General features: G+C 43.7%; 1 pseudogene; it reads left to right on the top strand.

Moving 5' to 3' along the window:
• The window catches only part of LOC121855149, a 40272-nt pseudogene that overhangs the window by 14608 nt on the left and 18164 nt on the right, over window positions 1–7500 (top strand).

Here is a 7500-nt window from a genome sequence, read left to right as displayed (position 1 = left end):
CACGAATATAAAATACAAAAATAATAAATACTAAAAAAATTATCATTAACACACAAGTGAAAAATGTGGGTTGCGTCTTTCTTCCATCTAAGTCTTTAATCTCTGGGGGAACTTATGAAGGCTGTCGTACTGCCCACCCCCACTCCCCACAGAGTCTTAATGCCCCCTCCCCACAGAGTCTTACTGCCTCCCCTCTAGAGTCTTACTGCCCCCCTCCCCACAGGATCTTACTGCCCCCTCTCCCCCACAAGTCTTACTGCCCCCCCTCCCCACAGAGTCTGCTGCCCCCCTCCCCACAAGTCTTACTGCCCCCCCCTCCCCCACAAGTCTTACTGCCCCCCCTCCCCACAAATCTTTTGCCCCCCCTCCCCCACAAGTCTTACTGCCCCCCTCCCCACAAGTCTTGCTGCCCCCCTCCCCCTCCTCTCTCCATTACAGAGGTACAGAGGCAAAATTCCCCACCTGTATTTCATTATATATACAGCAAAAAATCAACAGAACTCGAGGGATTCAAGAATTGTCTCAATATTCTGGCTACACACACAGTCACCTCCTGTCAATCATCACCTGGCTCACTGTACACCTGTTATCCTGTTACAGTCACTGACCTTGATTCCCACGAGTAACTTTGTATGATACATCAGTCCACTCCAGCTGTCTCCCCCTCTCCCTCTCACCTCCCTCCCCCTTTTCTACCTTCCTCTTCCCTCTCACCTCCCACTCCTCCTTCTTCTCTACCTCCACTCTTCCCTCTCACCTCCCTCCTCCTTCTCTACCCTCCACTCTTCCCTCTCACCCCTTCCAGCCCCCTTCTCTCCCCTCACTCTTCCCTCTCCTCCCTCCCCCTTCTCTCCCTTCCCTCTTCCCTCTCACCTTCCAGCCCCCTTCTCTCCCTCACTCTTCCCTCTCCACCTCCCTCCCCCTTCTCTCCCTTCCACTCTTCCCGTCCACCCCCCAACCCCCCCTCTCCCTCCACTCTTCCCGTCCACCCCCCAACCACCCCCCCTCCCTCACCTCCCTCCCCTTAGAGTCGGCGTGGCGTGGGAGGTAACCACTGCACAACATTTTTACTGAATCATTGTTGTTCATTAGTGAACTACATTACTTTTTCAGGTATAGTGGTGATGGTGGTAGTGGTGATAGTGGTAGTGGTAGTAGTGGTAGTGGAGATAGTGGTAGTGGTGATAGTGGTAGTAGTGGTGATAGTGGTAGTGGAGATAGTGGTAGTGGTGATGGTGGTAGTGGTGATAGTGGTAGTGGTAGTAGTGGTAGTGGAGATAGTGGTAGTGGAGATAGTGGTAGTGGTGATAGTGGTAATGATTTTATTCAATATAGCTCTCCACACACACACACACACACACACACACACACACACACACACACACCGGTATATCAGTGCTCGGGGCTTGCTGACTCGTATGCAACAGGTGGCCATGGACGAAAAGGCAAATGCAATGAAGTGTTGCAACCAGCCATGACAGTCATACACACGGACAGTGAGTATTAACTGTCCTCAAATACCAATAAATAAATAAATAAATAAATAAAAAATACCAATCAACTTACATAAACTGTGCAACAATAATCTACATTTTGCAACGTTGCCCAAACTCATCACACAGGGAAATAAAATTGCAACATGGATTCTAAGTAAGTTTTCCCTGACATTTATAGTGTGGGGAAACGAGGAGGTGCTTCAAGTCTCCTTCACTAAAATTTTAACTTATTCAAAGGCCATGTTACCTACCACCCCTCTTGTTCTTCTCCTCTAAATTGGTTCCTCTTCCTCTTTTATCGTCTCTTTCTCTATTCTTCTTTGTTTATTTCTTCTTTAGGTGTTTTTAATTTGTTTTGTTTTTATTTTCGATTTTTTTTGGGGGGGGGGTATTCTGGATATTATTTGAGTTATCCTTCGTTTTCTGTTTCGTTTTCTTTATAGACTCTCTCTCTGTCTCTCTCTCTCTCTCTCTCATAACTCTCACATATACACAATCTCTCACCTCTCACATCCCTCTCACTATTCTCTCACCTCTCACACCCCTCTCACTATTCTCTCACCTCTCACATCCCTCTCACTATTCTCTCACCTCTCACATCCCTCTCACTTTTCTCTCACCTCTCACCCTCAGGTCAGCTTCTTCTCCACCTCACCCGAGTTGAGTAACAAGCAGAGGTTCGAGTACTTCTCCAGGACCATCCCTTCAGACCACTACCAGGTCAAGGCCATGGTGGAGATAGTCAAGAAGTTGGGCTGGTCCTATATCTCCATTATCTACGAGGAGTCTAACTACGGCATTAAGGTGAGTCTAACTACGGCATTAAGGTGAGTCTAACTACGGCATTAAGGTGCGTCTAACTACGGCATTAAGGTGAGTCTAACTACGGCATTAAGGTGAGTAACTACGGCATTAACTATTAAGGTGCGTCTAACTACGGTATCAGTGTGAGTTTTCTACACCTCAGCAAATTCCGACGTTAAATTAACTTCGAGGTCTTTGGTCTAATGGGCCTCAGGCTAAGACCAAATGGGCCCCAGTTCCTAATGGACCCTAGACCAAATGGGCCCCAATTCCTAATGGACCCCAGAACAAATGGGCCCTTATTCCTAATGGGCCCCTAAGATTCACTTAATGGATATACCAAAATCTTGATATTAACCGTATTTAAGGCAAGTTCAGGGTTAAAACACAAGCACATTCACTTAACCTAAAACCGTCTTTAAAATATGGATCCAACAGAACCCCCCCCCCTCCCTCCCGCACAGCCTCACCTCACCACACCACCACCACTACCACACCCCCACCACACCACTACCACTACCACTCTCATTCTCAGCCACACTCATTTTCCAGCGTTTATTCTCGGAGACCATCAAGACCTGGCCTTAGTGGGCGCCAACACAGTGAGAAGTGAAATTAAGAAAATACTGTGGAAGTTAAGGTTAGAATGAAAACAATAAGAGAATTACCACGAAAAGTTGGATATGTTTGGAGAAGGAATGAAATGAGTGGAGGTGTTTGGAGAATGAATGAAATGAGTGGAGGTGTTTGGAGAAGGAATGAAATGAGTGGAGGTGTTTGGAGAAGGAATGAAATGAGTGGAGGTGTTTGGAGAAGGAATGAAATGAGTGGAGGTGTTTGGAGAAGGAATGAAATGAGTGGAGGTGTTTGGAGAAGGAATGAAATGAGTGGAGGTGTTTGGAGAAGGAATGAAATGGGTGGAGGTGTTTGGAGAAGGAATGAAATGAGTGGAGGTGTTTGGAGAAGGAATGAAATGGGTGGAGTGTTTGGAGAAGAATGAAATGAGTGGAGAGGTTTGGAGAAGGAATGAAATGAGTGGAGGTGTTTGGAGAAGGAATGAAATGAGTGGAGGTGTTTGGAGAAGGAATGAAATGAGTGGAGGTGTTTGGAGAAGGAATGAAATGAGTGGAGGTGTTTGGAGAAGGAATGAAATGAGTGGAGGTGTTTGGAGAATGAATGAAATGAGTGGAGGTGTTTGGAGAAGGAATGAAATGAGTGGAGGTGTTTGGAGAAGGAATGAAATGAGTGGAGGTGTTTGGAGAAGGAATGAAATGAGTGGAGATGTTTGGAGAAGGAATGAAATGAGTGGAGATGCTTGGAGAAGGAATGAAATGAAGGAAGATTTGAAGAAAAAACGAAATAAGCAAAGATATTTTAGCGAACCACTTTTTTACCTCATCTTGGCCATCTTGCAGGAGGAGGAGTTTCAAGATGACCGGAAAAACTTTTGAAGAATTTCCTCCCTAAGAAAGACTTTAGGACGAAGTTACGTGTCGCTCTCTCTAAAATATGTCGTTAATGGACTAAATATAAATGCAGATAAGTTTAACCCACGAAGGTAAAAGTTTTGACGATAGTTATATAAGATACAAGAAGCTCAGAAGAGGGTGTTCCTGAGTCCTAAGATCAATATTGAAGAGACTAACAGAGAGAATGATATTTATATACCCACTCAAGGGGGGTGGGTAGGGAGGGGGATAAAAGGTATCTAAAATGTGATAGACATTGATGTAAAATGATTTATATATACAAACAGATGAGACTAATGGGTATAATTATGGGAAAAAAATGGTAGAAGGTTTGACAAGATTGGTAATACGGTGAAAATTTTACGTAAACACATACACACATACACACACACACATACACACACACACACACACACACACACACACACACACACACACACAAACACACACACACACACACACACACACGTTTCATGGTGTCTTTAAAATTTTTAGAGGTAGATAAATAAGAATGAGTCTATTATAACCAGAGAAAATTTATGGGAATGTTCATGAGGACAGGAGAATGTTAGAGGGTGTGATATGCAAATGACCCTTTTTAAGGCTTCCTGGAAACACTGGAATTCCTGGAAGATGGAGAGAACAACCTTACTGTGTACGGAAGAAGATTTGGAGAAATAAAAGGGAAAATTTAGGAATGTTGATATAATTATTAATTCAATTTTAAAATGAAGGAAAATTAAATAATAAATAAGAAGAAAATACCCGTTAAGTGCGTCGTCAAGTATGTTGTTAAGTGCATCATTAAGTGTGTCGTTAAGTGCATCATTAAGGTTACAGGACACATTTTACACTCAAATATTTCAATTATTTTATTTTAATCCAATAATGAATGTAGTGTATAAAGGGCATAAACGACATAATTTACTAGATATGGGTTGTATGGTAGTGGTGTGTGTGTGTGTGTGTGTGTGTGTGTGTGTGTGTGTGTGCTAATGAGACCCATTATCACTGAGACCCATTATCACTGAGACCCATTATCACTGAGACCCATTATCACTGAGACCCAAAATCACTGAGACCCAAAATCACTGAGACCCATTATCACTGAGACCCATTATCCTCACATTATCACCCATTATATCACTCAGACCCATTATCACTCAGACCCATTATCCTCAGACCATTATCCTCAGACCCATTATCCTCAGACCCATTATCACTCAGACCCATTATCCTCAGACCCCATTATCCTCAGACCCATTATCACTGATGCCATTATCACTGAGACCCATTATCACTGAGACCCATTATCACTGAGACCCATTATCAGACCCATTATCACATTATCACTGAGACCCATTATCACTGAGACCCATTATCACTTATGGGACCCATTATCACTGAGACCCATTATCACTGAGACCCATTATCACTGGGACCCATCCACTGAGACCCATATCACTGAGATCCACAGACCCATTATCACTGAGACCCATTATCACTGAGACCCATTATCACTGAGACCCATTATCACTGAGACCCATTATCACTGAGACCCATTATCACTGAGACCCATTATCACTGAGACCCATTATCTCCTTCTTGCTACAGTTTCTCAGAAGGTCTTGAGTTGTCTAATAAAAATGACGTCATTTTGTAGTTTTTTGTACAAGACTTGAGATAACCGACAGGTGAGAGAGAGTAGGTAGGAAAATAGGAAATAAACGTAGAAAGGGAAGGAACACACACACACACACACACACACACACACACACGTCGTTCATCAGGGGAATAATTAGCAGGTAATATCGTTCATTGTCACCTGCTCTGTGGCGGCCAATCACCTGATCACACCTGAGAGACCAATTACCTTTTTTTTTCCTTTTTTTTTAGATCATCAAATTACGAAGCGGTTAGGTTAGGTTAGGATGGGTTAGGTTAGATTAGGTTAATTTTCAGGTGTTCCTAATTGCTTTGAAGGCAGTGTTTTGGTGGAGGGTTCGATTATCTTCGAGTTAACTGTATATGTGATCTAATTAACTATCTCACCTGCTCATTAACCTGTATTATACTATATACTATAAAAAACTATAAAAGTATATACCTGTACATATATCCCGGTATATTTCAGTATATCGAGGAGATGTGATGCAGTGACTGTGTGACAGCCTGCGAGCGTGCTGCCTCCACCTACCCCTCTGTCCCGCAGTCTCAGGGGAGTCTCTCTCTTGCACAGGCGACCACACCCAGGATCACCAAGTTAACGAGTTTGGTCAACCTTTGATATTCTTTTCGGGGGGATTTTATTTTTATTTTTATTTTATTTTTTCTCCCTTCAGTGTTTAGGGATTTTTTACTGACGTGTGGTGGGGATTTTTGGCTTAGCTTTTAGGGATATTTTCTGGGGTGTAGGGTAGGAGTTTTGTCAGTGGTAAGGGAATTTTTTTGGTATAATTGCTATTTTTTTTATTTCAATTCCTTAACCCCTTGAGGATGATGCTTTAACCCCTTGAGGATGATGCTTTAACCCCTTGAGGATGATGGGTTAACCCCTTAGGAACGATGGGTTAACCCTTTTGAGAACAATAATTTAACCCTTTGAGTACAACACCACTATAGTTTAACCCTTCCATCTACAAAAACTTTTTCCAATGTCCCAGTAAGTCCCCATCGACATCTGGATCTTGTATATATGTGTGTGTGTGTTAAGGAACCTTCTTGCCTCTTACTCCACCACAGGCCTTTGAGGAGCTGGAAGGACTGCTGGCGGACAATGACATCTGCATCGCCGTCAAGGAGAAATTGGTGAAGGACTCCGGCGTGGCTGAGGAGGTCGCTTATGATCACATTGTCCAGCGATTACTTTTGAAACAGAGTGCTAGAGGTGGGTGTTATGGTCTCTCTCTCTCTCTCTCTCTCTCTCTCTCTCTCTCTCTCTCTCTCTCTCTCTCTCTCTCTCTCTCTCTCTCTCTCTCTCCGTTTTCATTTTTTCCTCATCATCTGCCATTTTTTCTTCCCCTTTCTCTCTTATACCCTAATACACGATCCTCTTCCTACTCCTTCTTCTTTACCTCCTCCTCCTCTTCCTCCTTCTTCTTTACCTTCTCCTCCTCCTCCTTTCTTCACGTCTTTACTTCTCAGTTCTCTCATCATTCCCAACACCCATCATCTACCTCTCTCCCTCCCATCTTTATTCTGCCTTCCCCCTCATTCTTACCTCACCTTCTCCCTACCCTCTTCATTCTCCCTCCTCCCTTCCTCTCACTCTACCTCCTCTCCCCCAATTCATTCTCCCTCACCCTTTCCTCCTCTCCCCTTCTACATTCTTCCTCCTCACCTTATCTCCCCCTTTCCCCTTCCCTTATCTTTACCGACGTTCCCATTGGTCGAGATAAAATACTCCTTGTTACAATAGAAACAATCTGTGCGCTAATTGGTCGACAGTCCTCGGTACAGATCCTGGCTAGAGTGAGTTCGTTTTTCTCTTCTTCTCGTGGATGACTCTCTCTCTCTCTCTCTCTCTCTCTCTCTCTCTCTCTCTCTCTCTCCAGTACATACTCACACCTGGTTCTCCTTGTTTCCATTCATTTATCCCCTTTATTCCTCTTATTCTATTCACCTTTATCTGTGTTGTCTCTCAATCCCTCTCACTCCTCTGTCTGTCTGTCTGTCTGGCTGTCTATACCTCGATTCCTCAGGTCTCCCTTCGTCAGGTGTGGTCACGTTCA

The sequence above is a fragment of the Homarus americanus genome, unplaced genomic scaffold, assembly GCF_018991925.1.
Source record: "Homarus americanus isolate GMGI-L3 unplaced genomic scaffold, GMGI_Hamer_2.0 scaffold1974, whole genome shotgun sequence".
In the NCBI taxonomy this organism is placed as follows: domain Eukaryota; kingdom Metazoa; phylum Arthropoda; class Malacostraca; order Decapoda; family Nephropidae; genus Homarus; species Homarus americanus.
Note: the sequence above shows the minus strand (reverse complement) of the source record. Positions and strands in the feature narration are given on the sequence as shown.